This window comes from Phalacrocorax carbo, chromosome 7 (assembly GCF_963921805.1).
Source record: "Phalacrocorax carbo chromosome 7, bPhaCar2.1, whole genome shotgun sequence".
Taxonomy (NCBI): Eukaryota; Metazoa; Chordata; class Aves; order Suliformes; family Phalacrocoracidae; genus Phalacrocorax; species Phalacrocorax carbo.
The window spans coordinates 2530528-2551629 of record NC_087519.1 but is presented as its reverse complement, the minus strand read 5'-3'; the positions used below and the strand labels follow the sequence as shown (position 1 = coordinate 2551629).

General features: G+C 48.1%; 1 long non-coding RNA gene across 1 annotated transcript in view; it reads left to right on the top strand.

The window, feature by feature from the left end:
* Positions 1 to 19028, top strand: part of LOC135314175 (uncharacterized) — an 87728-nt gene extending 68700 nt beyond the window's left edge. The window contains exon 3 of the long non-coding RNA XR_010373627.1: positions 18773 to 19028. This is a non-coding gene — a long non-coding RNA (uncharacterized LOC135314175). The remainder of the gene's footprint in view (positions 1 to 18772) is intronic.
* Positions 19029 to 21102: the final 2074 nt, after the last annotated feature.

Genomic DNA, 21102 nt, shown 5'->3' with positions numbered 1-21102 from the left:
TTTGGGAGGGGCAGAGAAATGTATTTTGGGGTTTTCTCCTGTGTGCCCAGGTGTCTGCAGTCGCAAGGCATGGCTGGCGCGTGGGTACGCCGGCACCGGTGGGTAACGGGAAGATGCAATTGTAAGGCCGCAGCCAAGGAGCTGCCCCGCTTGCTGCAGAATTGCTCTTCACGGTACCAGTCTGCCCCACTTTAATTCAGCATCAGAATCACTGGGTTTGGCGCAAACACCAACAATTCCCCATGCTCGAAGAGGGGAAGGGGCTGGACGAATTTTTTTGAACCCCCCCTAACAGCAAGTGACAGAACCCCTTGAAACACAAAGGGGTGAAGAAGACAGATCATTGTCTTCAGCTCCGACATTCCAGCAGCCCGTGGTGAGCCCGAGGAGGGCACAGCAGTAATCAGTCATCTTCAAAGTGCATGAACTGGAGCTCCCTCTGCCTTGAGACCCGATTGAGAAATAGCACATAACACCCTGCCCGAACAGCCCTGATTAAGCAAGTGGGAATTAACATGGGGGAATGCCCAGGACGAAGAATGAGCAGTTCCCCTTTCACATAGTTTGGCTCAGGATGTGAGGAATTAAAAGGCCGGTAAAAGCCACTGCAGATTTATAAAAGGATGAGAGTGCAGCATTTTTAATCTCATTTCAGCAGGACTCCATGTTGCAAGTAGTTACATACTATAAAAAACAATCTTAGTGCTTGACCTGAAATTACGCTGGGTTTGGTGCACAGCTCAGCTCCGTCACTGTTGTGGGTAGAGTCTGGGCAGTGGCCACGGTGGCACGCAGCCTGTCCCAGCACCCTGCACACGGCCGGGGTCGTGGCTGGGATGTCCCCACTGCCTTCGAGTTAATATTCATACCGCTGCGGCTGACATGGGAGTTTTGAGGAATTACAAGGGAAAAGCCTCATTTTCTCCTGTAAAAGAGCGACCTGAATGAGCATTGTTTGCTGTCTGCCTGTGTAGCTCACGTTAAAAATAATAATGATAACAATAGGTAGCAAGAAGTGGGTCTGTATGGTTTCTCCCCACCCGGGTCGCTCCCCAAGCATCTCTACCTGGATGGGGTGTTACGATGCTGTCTGGGGTCCTCATCCCGTAAGCATGATCCTTGCGTGCTAAGCAGATGGGGTGGGCTAGAGGGACCCGACCGCTGCAGGTGCAACCAGGGTCACCAAAGCAGCAGCAGTAGCAACCAAAGCTCTTCTGCAGGCCAGCAGGTTAACCCCGCATGGCCGCCCCTGCCCGCGCTGCCGCACCAGCTGCCGGGCTTTTGGTTCAAAGCCTCGCAGCTCCGCGGGAGACCGATGTTAGCATTTCATTTTAGCTTTCCAAGTGCATCCACAGCACTTGTGAGTCATGTTTTCCACCCCGTTATTTAACACAGCACTTTCAGCCAGCGTATTTTATGGACCGAAGTCGTCGTGAGTAGGAATATATGTTTTCAATAATGACAATGTACTTTCCCTCCCTCCACCCCATTCAAACCCTCAATTTACAAAATGGAGAAAAGTATTTTAAACATGTAGATCAAAATTACACACCAACTTAAATGTGTCACTTTTTGGCACAGAAATCTCATTTCTCAGCCAAGACTTGCAACTAAGATTTCTGTTCCTCAATGTTATTGATTTCTTTTTTCTTCCCAAGAGCACAAATATTCAGTTAACCAAACAAAAATTAACCCCTAATCAACTGCTCCGTCTGCTTCCTTGGGGCTTGGTTTTTGTGCTAATCCACAGCATTTTCCAAGACCATGGTGGCTGCTCATTGACCATGTGAAGTTTCTCAGCTGCTCTGAATTGTCTCAGGTCCTTCACCTTTGGCTGGGACCAGCTGATGGCTCTGCCTGAGGTGTCCTTCAGCAGTCATGGGTTTTGCCAGGTGCAAATATGGGTTTCCTGAATAGAAAGGTCTGAATCCTCTGCAAATAGAGGCTAATTAATGTCCTAGCATCCCATTTCAAAGGACCTCTGAGTTTCTCAGATGTTGCAGCCTTTAATGCACTGTGTAATTGAAAGCAGGATCATAGCTGCAAACATGAATGGCTCATTTGCAGCTGGAAAAAAAAAAGGTAATTTGAAAAGCTTGTTGGGTGCACTTGCGCTGTACTTGTGCAAGACTCTTGTCATGGGAAGATCCCATCAAGCAAAGTGGGTTGAGATGTTGAGGTTGGAAACGGAGTATATTCAGTGACGTGCTGCACAGAAGACATTTTGTCTCCTGGCACATGCAGTATAAAACACCACCTTATTGTGCACTACAGGGTTTTTCCAGGCTTCTCTGCTGTATTTTGAACTCTGTGGCCTCAGGTAATAAATAGATGTGCACACACACCCACATTCATCGTTATCCCAAACTAGGAATTAACCAAACAAAGCGTGTCCTTGATTGAGTTCAGTTACCAAAGCTGTGCTGGAGCAGCCAGGTTAAACCTGAGCAAGGGCTTAAAGCAGCAGGAACAAAGGGGACAGTGTGTGGCCTCCTGGGTTTGCACCTCTGGGTGGCTGCAGGGCATGGTTTGGGGATGTCGGGGAGTACGGGGTTTGTCCCCTGCACCTGCCTGATGCCAACAGCAGCAGAACTTAGCTGTCCTTTTGCAATGCACCTGGCAGCGAGCATGGCGGCGGTCCTTCCCCGGCAAAGCAGTGAGCAAATCTCCCCTTCCCCATCCCCGCGGTGACAGCTGCACACGCTTCCCAGGCTGATGGTATATGACAGGTCTGATGTGAGCAAGGATTTCCATTTACGCTATGTAGCACTTAGCAACAGATGGAACCATAAGATCAATATATAGTCCAAATAATTAAGAATCGTGTTTTTAATTGTGCCTTTTCAACAAGCATTTCAAATGCTTCTTAAATCAGCCGTGCGGTTGTTGATATAGGGAACAGTTGCAATATATTTCTTTTTGAGAGCCGCAGTGAAACTGCAAAGAGGCTGATCCAGACAAGACAAGCGAGCGCCTTCTCTTTGTGAAAGGTTTTTGGCAGCTCTCGGGAGGTCTCTCCAAACCATCGCTGTGCGGATGGGCTGTGATACCCAAGGGATTAACCTGGCAGGTAAAGTAGAGCGCAACTGATTTCGTCCTTCTGAAGGCTTTGGGCTTTATCCTTCCAAATGCTACATTTTCAGATGAATCAAACTGTTTTAAACTCTCACAGCTCCCACACGAGTTCAACGTTGTGGTATTTGGGCAAACAGAGGCACGGCGGTCCTATGGGCCAGGCTATCTGGGGGGTAGCAGGAGCACTGAGCTCTCCTTCCTTCTTTTTCCTTTGCTCAAGTGTTTGACCCAGTAGGACTAAAAGCCTTCCCAGAAGCGACGTTATCTAGTGGCGTTACAGCCGAGTAGAATCCGAGCAGGCTGTTTTTAAACTCAGATGAACTGGATGTTCCCTCAGTATTCTCGCGTGAAAAGCTGAAATGAAAGATTTTGCGTCCTTTGGAAAAATAATCCTATTGGCTATTCTTTTAGGCGTTTAACCCAAGTAACTGGCTGAAAATCAAATGCCATAAGCCGATGGCTTGGAAGCTGTCCTGTCACCTGCCGCCCTTTCCCAGGCACACAGCAGGATGCTTAGACAGGCAACATCCTCGCGTGTCTCTGGGAAGGGGCTGTGCCCACCCGACTGCAGGCAGCTCAGTGCCAGCGCTTGTGCGGGTGGTGGGAATGATGCTTTACTGGGGAAGGCTGGGAAAACGTTCCCCCTTGGGACCATTGACCCCCAGCAGCCTTCTGTGTGGTCCTGCACCGATGCTTGTATGTGTGCTGCACTAAAGGCTTTGATTTTGGGAGAGAAGGTGCCACCCAGCTGTGTACCTCAGCTTCCCACCAGCACGGGGTCGACCCTGGGGCTCTCCCGAGATGAGCTGGGCACGGGCGTGATGGTCAGCAGAGCCCGGGGCGCTGCAGGGTGTGCTGCAGCTCTGGGCTGCCTTTGCAAATGCCGGGGGAGATGAAGCCATGCCCCCCAGCATTATGTATTTTTGACTGTATCTTAGAAGGCCTTTAGATATCATCACTTGTTTCAAGGGGTTTTGACGCCATAGCAAGGTGCTTTTGGGTTGTTTCCACTCACTAATGCCATTTTGGGAGGTTATTTGTTTATTCTCCGCTTGGAACAGATAAAGCCACCTCCAGATACGGCCAGGAGGAGCCTACACGGGTGAAGTGCCCCCATTTGCCGCTGGCTTCATGGGTCCAGTCCCCCAGGAGCCTCGGCCTTCCCACCCAAAGAGGCTCAGCCCCGGGTCCAGCCCTGCGGCACAGCGTGGGTGCTCGCAGGCTCGGGGGGCAGTGCCGTGGCAGCGGGGGATAAGGGGGGATCAAGGGGAGCAACCCAGCTCCACCGTCCCCAGCATCTACTGGCACGAGTCAGACCACGAACGCTTCCTGCGTGTGGTTACTCCCCAGCTTAATTTATATTAAATGTGGCCGCATCATTCAAACAATCTCCATGCTCTTCTGTTTGTGCAGGTAATGATGATATAGACTCATTTATGCAAGATTATCCTTTTATCACATTTCCAGACTCATTTATGAGGCTCATGTTTTCCCCCCAAGGGCATCATCAAGTGAGTTAAGTTGTACTATTTGCCTCCCGCAGTGAACTGGCAGGAGCCTACTTCATTGACTGATGAGGGCTGCTGCCTTCGCCAAATAGGGTCTGTGTGATGGATATTTTACTTGTGAATATTATAGCTGGAAATTAGCATGTTTATTGAGGTAGAATGCGTTTGTTTACATTCTGCTACCCATGGTATTACCTTTTATGACCTGAGTTATTTAGCTGAAGATAAGCATAAATGCTCCCCATCTGGGGGAGGGGAAAGAGGAAATAAAAAAAATAATTAATGAACTACTAGATATCAAATTATGCCGTAAGTAAGTGACATCGATGCCTCTCTGGGAGCTGCCCCGATCCCCTCACCTGGGCTGGACCGGCTCAAGCACAGTGGGGTGGGAAGGAGGGACTCGGCTCAGTTTTACCTACAGTTTTACCTATTTTTGCCTATGAAAAAATAAGCTTTCCAGGGAGGAAACCATCCCATCTCAGCCAACAGCAATCGGATACCCCGTGGTGGGGACGGTGGGTGGAAGAGCTCGGGTCTCAGCCCACCCCGCAGAGCAGCCCCTCCAGTCCTCCCCTTTCCAGGTTCATTCACCATCCCATTGCCTTGGCTACGCGGCGAGAGCCAGGGCGCAGCCAGGCTAAAGGATTAGGAGAAGACCGATTAACTTTATATTCCTAAGGCGGCAGCAACTAAATGAACCATTCCTGATTGTTAAAAGGTGAAAAAAAATGTAAACCTCAGGTCGCAAAGCCAGCCGGCGCGGATTTCAGCATTGCAGGAGTGTGTGCACAGCACGGCGTGGTGGGTTTGTGCCTTGCTTTGAGCTACGGGCAGGTAGATGCTGTCTTTTCCCATTTGTTTCTATTTTTTTCGTTCTTCTCATGGATGCCAGCCATCCTTTGTGGCATCGCCTTCCTCCGCGAGGTCTGGCCAGCACATGGGCTCTGACTCTCACGCCCTCCGTGACATGCGGCTGCTCCTCTGTGGTGCCGATGCCAATTCATCGAGGCGTGACAAACTCCCGTGGGGCGCTTAGGGCTGGAAGGAGCCTGACCTGCACGTTTCAGAAGGGACATGCTTTCTCCAACCAGGGAAAGCTCTGGCCCGTGAGCTAAAGTGATGCCGATTGTGTCAAATTTTCCTAAAAGAGTCATTCCTTGCCTACTTAAAATGACAACGATACATTTATTGGGTGAATTACCTGGATATAGAGCTGACTGCCATCTGATGCAACCCAGCTCAGCAGCCAGGAGGATCTGGAAAACCACGCGTTCCCAAACCCTACAATATGGGTGTTGCGGAACATACTTAAATCCATACATCAGATCCTTGGGAACATGGGCATGTTCTCTTCATACTCAGAAATGCCTGTCTGGAGTAGGGAATTTGCCTGGGCAAATGGGGGACTGGCTGCAGGACCGGGCACCCTGCTCCTGGGCAGGAGGTGTTTGGGGAATTACAGACGAAGCCTGTCCTGCAGCCTGCATCAAGTTTTCATTTCATTTTAAAAGGCGTCTGCCAAGCTACCTTTTACTTGGTGCACATCTGCAGACAAAACATCAAGTCAAAGACTTATATCAAGCAAAGAAATGCTCTTTTTCTCTTTCAGCAAAATTTGGCTCTAATTTTTATGGCCTTTAAATGTGTATTATCACATGTGAGCAAGAGAGAAGGGAATCAGTGTCATGTCAGCTAGAGAGCAAAGAGGAGGCTTCAATGATGGGCAGGGTTGGTGCCAAAGCTCCCACTGCGCTGGCTCATAAGCTGCATCTGGCAAACGGGGGCCAGGAAATCCTCCTGCTCCCCCAAAGTCCCACGAGCCTTTCCCTGGTCTGCCCTGGTTGAGACTGAACTCATACCTACGTGCCCACCTCTGTTCACCAGTGTGCAAGGACCCCTGCGTGTCAGTGGCGTGGTGGCCTCGGAGGACTTGCAGCTGGCAGTGCCATCGCTTCATCTGCAAGGAGTGGCACCTTAGGAGAGCAGCAATAGCTTTACCCCATCAGCATCTGCCTATCTTGGTTTGCTTACCATGTTAATTTGCTGCTGCGTGACTCTCCAGGGTGAAATGGAGACAAATATGACTTCACTGTTACAATAACTAGTAATAAAAATTATGATTGCCAATATCTGGGAGGCACGCACTTGTGAATCGTAAGATGAAGCGAATTAACAGCTTGAAAAATTGTTGGCCCTGGTAGAAAGCAAAGCTGTAAATGTTGGGATTATTTCCCCTGCGACTCTGCTGTCAGCAGGGGATGGTGCAAGCGGGCATGTTCTCCAGCCCCCACAAGAAATCATTTCCCCTTTCCTTCGGCTGCCCAACCCCCTTCCTCATGGGCGTCTGTGGGGCTTGGTTGGAGTGTTTAATATGTGGTAAATGTGGACGTGTTACGCACAGATGTCTGAGTGTGTAAATCTGCTTTCCCAGGTCGCGTCCGGGTGCGTCCCTGGGCCGTGCACACATGACAGCAGCCGTGATGGTTTTGTACCCATGAAGTCATTCCTTCCTGACCTCTTCCCCAACCATTTGGCCAAAACTTGACGATTTATCCTGGTTCTGTGCCTCTTCTTGCTCTCCAAAAGAGCTCTCTCTGCTCTCATTATCCACATTGACTTCCTGTCCTCATCCTGCTTTTGGCCTTAAAGATATCATGATGTAATAAATTCTTGGGGCTAATTGTGCGTTATGTAGCAAATATTCAAAGCAAACAGTTTGCCCAATGGGCTAAAATACATTTGCATGAAGTGTTCATTGAGCAATTATGAATAACCTACAAGTTTTAAAAACAGCCTCTTTGCGGATAATTTGAATGTTTGCTGCAAAGTGCAGCATTTGCTGAATTAATGAGTCATTACAGATATTTCACTGAGCTCTGGTGGCACTGCCTGCTGCTGCATGGAGGATTTTTTTCTTCCATTGCACCTGTACCGTCTCAGCGACATGCAATGCTTAATTTCTGCAAATTACTCCTACTAGAGCAATATGAAATACAACTAACTTGGGGGAAGGAGAGGTATACTTTAATTAAATCATCTTGCAATTAGTCCTTGAGTGATGAAGTAAGGTGTTTTATCTCTGTGCGAGTGGTACCAAACCACCGAGGAGATGCACAGGGAGGGAATTCCAGAGTTGGACATCCTAATCAGATGAGTTGCTCAACAGTTGGAGATTTCTTAAAAGCAGCCAGCCAGCTACTTGGGGGTTACTTTTGTTGATTGCTTGGGCCCATCCGTATTTACAGCACAAGAAAAACTGATTCAATTAAAATCTATTTTTTTCTGGAAGTGCATTTGGGCCCTAAGGACTATGGCAAAACACACAGACAAATTAAAATATGCCATCGATCAGATATTTTGTGCTGAGGAGGATGCACAACATCGCATCCTTTGTGTATAGATGCTGGGTTTCGTCCTTTGGGATCTCCTTCTCAGCTGTGGGACCCCGGCTCTGCTCCTCTGCTCTCCGCAGCGCTACTCAGGGAGCGCAGAGTGAGAGACTGTTAGCCATTCGCACCAGATGTGGGTGTGATGGTCCTGTTTGTCCCTTCCGTGGTGACGCTTGCACCCTCAGAAGTCAAAGCTACAGGCACCATCTGAAACACCTCCCAGGTGGGATGGAGATTTCCCCATTCATTTCCCTTTGGATTATCTGCTGGAGAAGGAGATGAATGGCTGAATGCTTCCAAACTTGTAAGTCCCCTGACAGCATTTAGCACAGTGTAAAGTTTTCTTAATGATTTATTGTCCCTAGTGTTTTAGACAGAAAAAATATGTTTGCAGTCTGTCCTGCCAGGCAGTGAAAACCTGGGCTGGAGTATTGAGCCCTCCAAAAGAGAAGAACATCTTGTTTGAAGGCATCTCAGGAACCAAACGTGAATTCCTCTGTGTCTCTGGTCTAAGCGTACGTCACAGTTTGTGCAAGCCAGGACCAAGCCCCGCGTGCTCCTGTAGCACAGCAGAATCGTTAGTTATATTCAAGCCCAAGAGATGTGTTGTACGCAAGCACTGCACCAACCTCGACTATCCGAGCATTGGACCGGGTTCAGTCGAGGTCCAAGAAGTCCATTTCATTGGCAGTTGCTCAGTCAGGCTTTTAATGCAGATGGAGTCATTCTTCTGCTGTCAGGTCGTGCTCAGGAAAACTTGATTTCAAGGAGGGGAGAAGGCAGAGGCACTGGGGAGATCCTGTCCTGAATTGAACAGCAAGTGTTAAACAAGGGCAGGTGCAGGATAAACCCATCCTTCAGACCATTATTGTCCAGCTTAAACAAATAAATTTAGGTTAAAAAAACAATCCTAAGTGCAGTTTGGTAGCAGGATTTGGACAAAATCATCAAAAGCAAGGAAATTCAAAGTGGCAGCAGCAATTTCTCCCTCTCCTCAGGTCCAACAGACCTGAGTATTACATGAACTTGTGGGATGAGCTCCAGGGACCTGCACAGGGGTAATTTCAAGCAAAATGTAATTTCTCTGAAGTTCAGAAAACTGCGTATATAGTAATTTAACATCAGGTTCATCTCCCCTGTGAAGCCAATAAGTAGCACGTTCGTGAGTACATATATACGTGCAATGGAGACAACAATAAGCAAAGAGCCCGGCTTGAATTTGGAGTTTTGGCTTGCTTTAGATTGCGTAACAACCTTAATGTTACTTAAATGTAGGTGTTTTGTGTGTGGGTGCACGCACGTATGTGGGTATGTGCATTAATAGCAATTTGTGATAGATGCCTTCGGGGCCCACACATTCAATAAGAAAAAAAGGAGTTTTTATGGGAGATAACATAACTGTTTGCAATTTGGCTATTCATTGTATCTTTGGCATTTTATGTACTGCATTAGCTGAGGCAATTTCATGCATATGGATATAATGCATTAAGTAGAAGCATTTAAATATAGTGAAACTAATTTTATGATGATTAGTTGAAGGAAAACATTGCATTCGTATCATCTATATAGGAGCCAATTTGCATGAAAATGCCCAAAGTTGCTATGCCAACATTTTCTGTGTTGTCGGTCGGGGTCGTCTCTGTGTCAAGACTTTGTATTAAAAATCGGTCTCCAGTGCCCGTGTCTTTTAATTCATTGCAAGCTGTAGGCCATTTGCTCACAAAGCGCTTGCAGTAAAACAAATGAATAGCTAAAATACTCATTTGCATGATTCCCATTTGAAAACGATTCCCCTGAAATTAAGGAAGCGTGTTACTCGGTTGTGAAGATGGATGGGCAGATGAGCCATGCAATTAATATTTTTCGGCATTCTCTTTTAAAGCCCTCCTAAGACTAAAAGCAACACATGCTGCCTTCCAGACAAATTGGGTCCCGCAACAGTTCCAGGGCTGCCATGGCAGCAGCTTGTTCCCACTCTCTCCCCTTTATTGTCTCACTTACATTATGCAGTAATTAAAACTATTTACCATTCCTACTTATCTGCCATCTGCTGCCATTGAAGTTTCCTCTTCTTTATAAAGCCATCTTAAGCAGCAACAAGAAAAGTAACAGAGTCAAGGACAAGGGTTAGGGGGGTGGGGGGGGAAATTCTCCTGCTTTTTATTAATAGGTAGCGGACCAGGATGAGTGTCCAGTATAATAAACGACTGGGTACTTTCATGTAGCGTGTCCTTTGCATCCTGGCCATCGTGATAAGAAGAGCTTTTTCTGGAGCAAACGTGGGCACATGGTAGAGGGAAATAGATACGACAGATGTATATGGTGCTATAGGCGCAGCGGTGGGATACGCCTTTATTTACACCAGGGTAAGTGGGAAGAAGGATTGTGCTGATGGTTTCATTCACTCCTCAGCCGAGTTGGGGGGAGTGAATGGAAGATTTTGATCTGAATGGACGCTGCCTTCAAATCAGAGATGATTTTTAGCAGATCCTTGAATGGGACCTTGGTTCACTTTGGGTGAAATCCTGTAGGATGCACTAATCGCAGCCAGGCACGGACGTTAGGCAGAAGCAGCACTCGCTGTCAATATGTCAGAGAAATGGGGGTGAAAATACCCAGAGATCTCTGGGCAAGCAACGGTGCTTGCAGGTCTTACTATGGAAAATATGGTTAGTGCTCGTGGCCTGAAGAGTGCTTAAATCATCCCCAGTGCTGGCGGGCCGGGAAGCGATGACAGCCAGGTAAACGGAGCCTGCGGGAGGCTCCAGAGAGCCCAGCCCCGAAGGCAGATTTAGGGAGGGCAAGACGTACCCCAGCAGGGCTGTTATACAGTCAAATGGGCCAATAAAACAGCTCCCAGTGTGCTGTCGGTAATAAAAAGTGAAGAAGCCGGCAATTACTGTCGCCCTCGTCGCATAACTCATGCTCCATATTATTTACAGTGACTCTAAAATTTAAAAAATCCAGTTAGCTTAATTGCCTTTCCTCCTGCATGGATGTCAGCGAGGGAGGGCAGCACGAGCCGACTGCTCCAGCTGCGAAACCCAGGCGCGGCTCCTGGGACTGGCTCTCCCAGCACTGGGTCTGGATGGGGCAGTCAGTAGCAATGCTCGGAAACATCTAACTTTGCTGGGTAACTGCTAAAAAGCAGTTTTAGTAGTATATTCTCCTTTATTAAAACTCTGGCAGTCTGAGTTACTGCTGCAGAAACCCAGCCGTGGCACAGAGGACTCTGGCTGAGTTGGGTTTTTTTCTTAGAAAGCCGTGGCAGTTTCATTAGTTTTCCACCGTTCGACTACAAATGATTTTCTCAGTATTATTTTTCTTTTTCATATAAACACTTAGTCTGTATTTCACTCGTTTTTCGTGAGAGTTTGTGTTTCTGCCACCATCTCCTGGCCTGAGTAAAAAGTCAAGGAAAAGAAAGATGGGAAAAATGTTTAGCTCTGGGTTTGGGCGGTTTTTTTTTAAACCCCAAGTCTTAAACATCGCCGATATTGGTGTAAAGCGCCATCCAAAAAACTCCTGCAGAAATATTCCCAAATCTATAAAAATATGCAACATGGAGAAAATTATATGTTCGCATTGCAAACAATGCTGGCAAAGAGCTGGCCTTTCACTGGGGCGGCTTATTCAGTTTTACAGATATTTCATTCTCCCCACATCTGGAAGGATTTAATGGTTAGGTGAGAAACAGCATCCAGTTTTTCAGCACTTTGTGCGATTTCTCAAATACAGTGAAAAGCCTCATGTTCGAAACGACGGTCATTTTCCAATCCATTAAATTCCTTTGTTAACGTGCAAATACTTTTCATTCCTTCCGAAGTACAGTAGAGCAGGCATTGTTGCACCAAATTATTTACAGGCACACAGCTGAAACCTAAAAACATGGGGCTTTTCCTAGTCTTCTTTTGGTAACCATAGTGGGCTTCTCCCCACGTCAAATGCCAGGAGATTGGAGCATCTCATGCGCATCTGAGTCCGGCCCTGCAGGGTGGGACCGCCCTGCTCTCCCCATCACGTTGCTTCTGCATAGTGCAGAAACCTCACCCAGATACAGCTGTTATCAGTAGGAGGATGCAAACCAGCCCCAGAGCAGCGTAATTAGCTTTTTGCTTGGTGCTGGACTCCTCCGAGCAGCTTCCGAGCAGCCGTGGCGTGGTTGGGTTCCTAGAGGTGCCCGGCTGTTGCCGCCCCTTGAGCATCTCCTTCAGCACGAGAAAACCATCGAATATTCCCTTCATCCAAAGCTGAAAACTGGCTGAGTTTTCTTTATGCCACACAGCATTCCCATCCCTTTTAGTAAATGATTTTGCATCACAGCCCCGCAAAAAAAATTACCATGCAGATCCCATTTAAAGCAAGGGGGGAAAAAAATGTAAAAGGAAATATTTTAGGTAGGAGTTGAACAGCAAATGCTTTTTGGTCTCTGTGGGGAGTAATGATCCACAACAAGGACACAATTCTATATGCATGTAATATTATCACATGCTTCAAAAAGCTTTTAAATCACATAAATGCAGTTATGGACCATTGTACAAAATAAACATTCCGCTTGTGTTTAGGCTGTTTTTAGTTCTTTGATCTAAAGTGATGTTTGCGGATTTTATTGCTTTGTAAATTAAAGCGGCTTTGATTTGATTGAACTAAATTAATAAGACTTCTGCCTTGTTGCAAGATAACAGCTACAGTATATTTTGGCTGCACTGCACATAAGAAAACTGCGGTCTGTAACAATTCCACTGAAGCTTCATGGAGGATTTCAATACCTGTTTTAATTAAAACAAAAGCCTATGTAGCACTAATGTCTTCCTTAAAGAGCAAAAACTTAAAGTGCCCTTTTAAATCTATTTTAATGTGTCTTAAGGACTAGAAGACAAATGGCAGGGGAACTGGGCTCTGACAAGGTATTTTTTTTCTCTGCTTTTTGAATTTTCTTCCTGCACATCCAAGGCATGTCTCCTTTTAAATAATAAACCTCCCGTGGAAGAGCGAGCAGTTTTCAGGTGTCCTCCCAGGTGCTGAACGATGGCGGAGCCTTCAACCCAGCCTCAAGGACCACAGAAATCACCCATGCCCATGGGCAGACCCGGTGATGTGCTTTTCCCCACCCAGCGCAGGGGCAGCCCACGGCCACGGCAGCAGGGATCCATCGTCAGGTCGGCTCCGACCACACCGGCGAAGTCCTCGGCCCGTGTTGGCCAACGTGCAGTTACGCTTTCCCAGCAAATACCTCATCTGTGGGTCTTTTTAGCTACGGGGCCTCTCGGGGTGGCCGTGCATTGCTAGAAGGGAGAGCCCCAGCCGAACTCACGGCATGGTAACTGTCTTTTAGGTACCCTGAAGAGACTCCCAACAGCTCACAGCAAGGCGTGTGACATGGGCAATCGGGGGACGAGGCTATTTTAAACTCGCTGATGATTTGAAGCAAGCTTCTTGCTGCCTGTGGGTCTTCTTGGCTTTTGTTCCCCCTCGTGCAGACTCAGAAAGTTTGAAACCAGCGATGCTTTTTGCTTAATTCCATTTACCAAAAACCCTTAAACAAAAGCAGCTCTTTGAAATCTGTAACAATTAAAAAAAAAAAAAAAGTGCCAAAAGAATGGAGCTGCCTCATCCCAACCGCAGGGGCACCACGGGAGGAGCAGGGAACGGCTTCCAACAGGGAAACACAGGGAGCACATGGCCTGTGCCCCCCCCCACCTCCCTGGTCGGGGCCAGGACACCCCTGTGGCCAGTGGGTCCCAGGGCACGTCCGCAGCTGGGGGACCTTGAGCTACAGCTTTCCCCTGCATGTCTCCACGGCTCCAGAATGGAAACAGCCCAAGGAAGTGTAGGTGCAAGATCTCCCTCCGAAGGTTCATGCTCGCGTCCCTCTGGTCCCTGGTTCAACGGTGCCGCACAAAGCAGACCCCCGGTGCGGTGCTAAAACTACGCCGGTGTTTCTGCCCCAGCCAAGGGGGGACCCGGGGGATGCAGGACAGCAGGGCTTGTTTGCATCCACTGCTTGTCTTGCACTTTTCTCTTTCAAACAGAAAAGAAACAAAAAAAAACCCTTTAGTTGAGGCACTGCAAACTTTGCCTGGAGTTGAGAGATCAGCAAATACGTCGAAGGGACGGTGTTTGCTCATCGGCTGCCGCATGCATGTGGGCTCCATCCATTTTGCCCCAGAAGCTCGGATCCATCCGATTCTCCCTCCTCCACCACGATGGTGGATTTGCCCCATAAAATAACGCTGGAAGGTTTGGGGATGCTTTGCAGTGCCTCGCTAACCGGGTCAGAGGGACAGCACTGCTGACCCGACCTTTGCGTGGGCAGGTGAGCCATGGTCCTGTTGCTGAGACCCGGCTCAGCATCCCAGCCTCGACACGCTGCCCATCTCTGCTCTGAGCTCAGTAGCAGGATGAAAAAATCCCCCCAGGCTCAAATCCCCCAGCAGCAGCCCCTGCTCCCCATCCTTCCCCTCCTTCTTACCCATTTCATAAATAATTTTAATATAGTACAGAGTGGCTCAAAACAGGAAACTCTGCTCTTTTAGTTTGGTCTGGAGTCAATTTTCCTAATCCCTGTGGTGGAGTTGCTAAGTTACCCTATCCAGGGCCCTCGCTGCTGTTTTCATGTGGAAAAAAATAAAAAGAAAAAAAAAAATCTGTTCTTCACTAAAGTACTGGAGTTTGGAGAAGCCGTGGCTCATTACTGCGCGAAAGGTCCAGCACGCCGAGCATTTACAGCGTTGTCATTTAGAAATCGCGTCTACCGCAGCTGAAATCCGGCCAGCGAAAAGCAAAGTCTTTGCCGGCTTCGCCGAGGTCAGGCGGGTCAGACATGAGATGAAATGAAAGACAAACAGTGGCCGTGGAAAGCTTTCGCTGCCATCTCCTCCGGCGTAATGAGCCCTGGCTGCGCGCTTGGACAGAGGCCAAACATTCATTTACCACAAATCTTCTGTAAATGATTACATTACCTTACATTAGTTTCTGTAGTACCCCCAACTGTTCCTTCCAAAGCAAGTTAAGCAGAAGGAAAGCTGCCACTTCCCTGTAATTATTCTCCCTCGGCCAGCGGGGCACGTTCCTCCCGTCCCTCCTGCCCGGAGGTGCGGGATGGAGCGGGGACAAACCTGCCTTCCCGCGGGGGCTCGTTGGATGCTGTCACCTCGGATGAAGGAACGGTGGCACCCGTCATGGATCGGGGAGGGTGAAGAGCACGGATGCGGACGGAGGCGCAGAGGCTCCCCCAAACTGCAGCCAGGGACGGAAGCAGATGCCCGGCGGTGCTTCGCACCTATGGGTGATGGTTTGTACTTTTGCTCCCGGGTGTCTCCTTCGCTGCTGGAGGTCCGCTGGGTTGAAGTTTGGACCTCAGCAAGCGTGACCTTGGCTCACACCAAAGGAGACCATGGCGTTTCTGAGCCCCTGCAGTCCAAGCAGGGTGTAAAGCCGGTGCTTTGAATCAGGTACTTCTCTGGCTTGCAAGCTCTGAGCCTAGTGTCACCCCCAAGGTCCAAGATCTGGATGTTCTGGAGAAACCTTGTATCTCCCCAAGTAATTCCTCTTTTTTTCCCACTCTACCTCCTACTTTCCCTGACCCAGATGAAGGCTAAAGCAAAAATACTGGGCATAATCCCTCACCTTTATCCACACCGATATCCCCAGCACACTCCTCTGCTGTACCCATTTATTCAGGCTGCATTTGACTTCGTGGGGCTACTTTATAAAGTTCAGCCAAATGCACGTGGGTGATGAAAGAACAACCGAGACGTTATAGCCTGGTGTAAACTCACAGTCTGCTGGTGTGAACTAGTTTTTCGAGATGGGAGTGACAACCACGTGGTGATTTCTCCCCTCTCCAGTGCTCATCCGATGACAAATTCCTGTGGCTTGCACTATGAGGCCAGTTTATTTATTTTTTCCAGTCCTACATGTGCAGCCCATGTTGCAGAGAGGCAGAGCGATCCCTATCCCTGCAGCTTTCCATTTCTCCGAGGCACAGGAAATAGCGTCTCTTCATCGGCCAAGACTTACAGTTATGCTAGAGGCTGGTGTCGGGGGAGCGCACCGCTCCAAAAGCCCTTGCGAAGATGCTGTGAGATGAGCAGCAAACAAAAAACAACCCCTGGGAGTTAAACCCTGCTTAAGTCAAGCCAGGGAGTGCCAGCGCTTTCTGTCATTCCCAGGTGTACTCCCCGCATGTCCTTCCCCATGTCCTCTTGCAGCTTTTTCCCAAGGCCTTCTCCAAATCTGCCGTTTGTTATTGATTTTATCTAAGCTGCAGCAGTTTGTTATTATTAACAATTCTAGGCACATTTTTAATAGCACTAATAGGTTGCAAGAGAGAAATGCTCTCATTTGCACACCTCTTCAGGCTGGCTGTAGCTGATGTAAGTCCATGCATCTCCCCAGCACAGAAACAAACGGGAAAGGAAGATACAGGCTGTTAACAGCGCTTTTAAAGTGCTGAGGTACAAGCGTGAGGGAGCGCGAGGCACTACCGCGAGGTGTTTCATTGTCATCCTGCATGAACACGGAGGATTAAAAAGAATTGAGCTTGTGCTGCCTTAGGGGAACACAGGAAAGCAGCGCTAATCCTGCGACTGCCCCCCGTTAGATGGGGAGGCTTCTGCAATATTGCCCGAAAGGAAAGTGGTGTAATTTGGCCTCAAGTTGGCAACTTGCTCTTGAATTCGCCCTTGTGCTGAAACCCACAGGCTTCGTCTGATGGAGAGAGCGTTACCATTCCTCATCGTTACATCTGTTTTCTTGCTGCTAAGGTTTTGTTGCTGCTGCAACACAGAGGATTTTCCAGGGAAAGAAGGCATTTGTTGATGTGAATTTTGGAGTAACTAACTCCTGACCTCTGCTCGGCAAACGCTGGCTTGTGTGGAGACAACGTGCACCTGCAAAGCACAAGGGTGCCCGTGGGGCTCCTGCCCTGCCGCTGTGGCTGTGGAAACCAGCGGCATTTTCTCCATCGGCATCACCCCCTTCACCTCCTGGAGCACGGGACCCTTTGGTCGGGGACAGGGAAAGGTCGCTGCTCGCCACGGAAGACGTGGCGTGGGGCAGGAGCTGTTTGCAAGCCCCCGTGGGCCATGCGGCGCCGCAGCCGTACATCCTCCCGATGCCATCATCACCATCGCCTCTGGGCATGCGACTCCGCTGTCCCCCAGGCTGGCAAGCCGGGAACCCTCTGGGCCTGCTGTAAATTAAAGCAATCAGCTTAACAGTGGGACATAAGATGTGTGTAGGAAAAACCCAATTTTAAGGCATCACAAAGGGGCCCCGGGTTTGAACCGAAGCTTCTGCTACCAGGAAGTTTGCCTTTTGTTTGATCTGTTTTGCACATCCCTATTAAATAACTAATTATTTAACATCTTTTAAAGCTTTGCTGTATATTACAGCAGGCAGGACACAAATGGCTGCTTTTAATAATATAAAAGCCCATTAGCTTCATTTACTGTTAATGTTAAAATAAACATGAGGCAATTTAGATATACTATTCCAATTTCACGGAAACTTTGATGTTTTTCTTCTCCACTCACATAATTAAGGGAAAAAACTACTAATGATATTAAGTTTGTACAGTGTTAATGACAGAAACAAGCTGCAGCAGAAATTGCAGCCATTAATATGGAAAAATAAAATATTTAACACAGGAGATAAATGAAAGCAATTTTATTAAAGTAAAATGAAGAAAATTAATTCTAGAAACTTTCAGCATTCTTAAAATGCTATCGGTTTATGACACGTCTTGTGTATTTTTCTGGTTGGGATTATTTACGAGTGGTATGGAAATCTGTCCTCAGTATTATTTTTAACACCTACCTGTTTTCTCTTTCTATTGCCCATTGTTTTTTCTGAAGGCCAGATTCTGCCCTGATTTAAGCTCTGTGGTCTGGCAGCAGCTAAAGCTAGGCTTATCCCTATGAGATGCTTTATCGCAAGCTTTTTTGGGAGGCGCGAGCCCTTCCGGCATCTCAAACGCCCAGATGCCGTGCCGGGATGCAGGATCTCACCGTCCCGCCTGGACAGGGCTTCTCCACAGCTTTCCAGCACAGACACAGAGCGTTCAAAGGCAGCAACGTCTGCGTGCGGCAGGGTTTATGCCTCCTGGGGGGTTTCTGCAGTTAGGCGTTAGGTGACGCTGCGGTAGCGCTGAGTGGGTTGAAGTCTAAGCATCAGTAACACAGAAAGCAGCTAACGGGGCTCTGCTGCAGGTGGATCTGGGATGAGAACTACTGTACGGTGCAAATTTGAGTCCTCAGGGCAATCCAGAGGTTGAACAGGAACAGAAGGTGGGTTAGAGCAGAGATAACCCAGTGGGTCCAGCAGCCGAGCACCAACCTGTGCTCCCAGTCCCAAGGGAGCCCTGGGGCTCTGCTGCGATGGAGACGAGACCAGTGAGGAGCATTGCGCCGGCTCTCAGTTAAACCTGCTTCCCCCAGGAGAGAGGCAGGGACAGCTCATACCCAAGGAGAGCAGCTCTTGCTACACGGCTCAGCCGCCCAGTCCCCAGCGTCCCGCTCACTTCGGAGCCTCTCGGTAGCTAAAGCAAGCCCATTCCCTAAGAAACTTCCCACGTTTCCAAAGCTTAGCAGAAGAACTACTGGCATCCACTTAGTATTTCAGCCTTTCTGGTGCCTCTCCCACACCATCAGCTCCATCACGCTGACATGTGGCGGCCTTTTACAGCAAAGCGTTTCTAGAAACAACGCAGTGATTTATTTTATTCTGATGCATTTATTTACAGGAAATGATTAATTAAACAAATTCTTTTCATTGCCATTAATTGTTTTGCAGACAACCCGAAGAGATAATCATCACACGCTGACAATCACTTGCCATCAATTATCCACACGCCGCTGCTGTCAATGAATCACAACCCCTACCTGGTGGGAGAGTCACTGCTGGTGCCACTGAGGCATTTCGCCAATAATGTATAACGGGGGAGGATATTAGACGCTATTTTCAGACAGGCTGAGAGATTGATATGCAAGCCAAAGGGAAATGCATTAAACTATTTAACTGCCTGGAAATCCAGCATAATGAACATCCAAAGGTATCTTATTACTAGTTCACTGTAGCTTGCCTTTATTTATTTGTTAGCATTTAAATTTTGTTCAAATTAGTTCTTGTGTTGGAAACACTCTTGCTGCCAGAGTAGGTCCGGCTCTTGCTCTGCTGAAGGCTACGGCTGAAGACCCTCTAGTCTGTATTCGCTCAAGTCACTGCAGCAGGGGTGGAAAGGGAGTGGGATTAGACGTGGTACTGCAGGGCATGGCTTAGGAGGCCTGGGGGTGTTGGGTTGGCAGTTGGACTTGATGATCCTAGAGGTCTTTTCCAACCTTTATCTATGGTTCTATGATTCTATGGATGTGGGGTGGCAGACCCTGGGCACAGGCGGGTCGAGGATCGTGAGAGTACTTGCGCAGACCCAGGGTCGTGGCGTTTGGGTGGGCTCATCCCTTCTTCGGTGTGTGGTTGCCCCTTGAAGCCACGCTGCCCATGACGCTGCACTTTGCTGTTGGGGCAACACCCGCAGCGCTGCAGCTCAGGGCTTAGAGCACAGGCTTGCTGGGCACCGTGATCTTAGCGCCCAGGTAATATTTCTTATTGCTGCTCGGGGATGGGGGCGGAAAGGAAGTGTCCTGTTTCCCCATCCCATCCTATCCCCACTAAGGGCCCTACGGGCTGGGCTCGGGCTCATCACCGCCTCCACTCCCCTTTCCCAAGTCAGTGCTGGATTTGTTTTGCTGGTGCTGCCGGCTGCCACCTCCGGCATCGTGCCTGTTAGAGGTTTTAGAAAGAAAACCAAAAACTTCCTCCGGCCATTGCTGAGCATCACCTGGGCTGGGCGAGGGGACTCTGGGGATGTGTGGTGGCATCCAGCCCTCCCTGAACCTCCCGCAGCTGGGAAGAGCGAGGCACTCGGCGAGCAAAGTTGTTGTAAAACTGGACCAATGCACTCAGCGATGTCTGAGCTTCTTAAACATGCCAGAAGGACATTAAATGGAATGTATTCAGTGCTAAGAATTACGGTATCTTTAGGATTTAAAGTGTATAATTAAATTATAGCATCTGAGATCGGAATTGCTTTTTCACTTGTAGGGGAAAAAAATAAGACATTTTAATAACATGTCATAAGTTTTACAGTTATTGGATTTTCAAATTGTTTACAAAAGCAATATTGTTAAATTGCATAGTTGGGGTTTTTTTCTTAAGTCTTTTGATAAAAAGAATAAGCTAACAATAATGTTCCCAGGAGGTAAAACAAAATTGCATTTCACTTTTGTTATTTGTTTAATTATCCATTTAGCCAGTCAGTATATAAAACTCATTTTCAGCAGATTCGTTCTGAAAGTCTCCAGCTCCAGCTGTAACTGCACAGAGCGTTCAACTTTTATTTAACATTAATAAGCCAAGGAAAAGCCTGGAGGTTAAGGTACTACCAGCACCTTCCCTGCAATTCCAGCAGCCTTTAAAAGGGGGGTGGGTAGGAGGGGACATCAGGCTGGTAAATCCCAGCTTTTAGGACTGGGGGGGGATTCTGGGTCATAGTGTCCCATTTGTTTTCATTTTAAATAGGGAACCACTGGGGACTCCTTCGTAAAAATCAAAAGTCCCTGATGGCCTAATAGCACAGTTTTACAAACCGTAATGTCAATTAAAGCTGGGTAAAGCCTCAGCAGTTTGAGAGGGTTTGTGAACTCTTCAGCTGTTGTTGGTTGTTGGGATTTTTTCCTGGCTGTTTCTCGCCGTGGCTGGTAGAGGAAGGGAGCCTGTGCTGCGGGAGGCGGATTCCCCGTGCCATAAACTGGGCGAGGCCCACGTTTGAAAGGTGGCTTAGCTTAATGCAGAGACAGGAGCTGTTCCTATGGCTGGTTTGGTTGGTTGTGTCTTAGTTTTGAGGAGATTTAATCGTTAGATTTCTGCCTCCATCAAAATTCTGGTATTTTTATGCAACCATCTCTAGTGAAGTGTATATTTTTAGCAAAGGTAGTTTCAATAACCTTTAAAACCATGATTTCCTTGGGATTTCAAGGGAAGTTTTGCATAGCTGGAGCGTACCAAAGCACTCGCTGATCGCTCTCCGTGGAGACCCTACAGGATTAGTACACACTGCATGATCC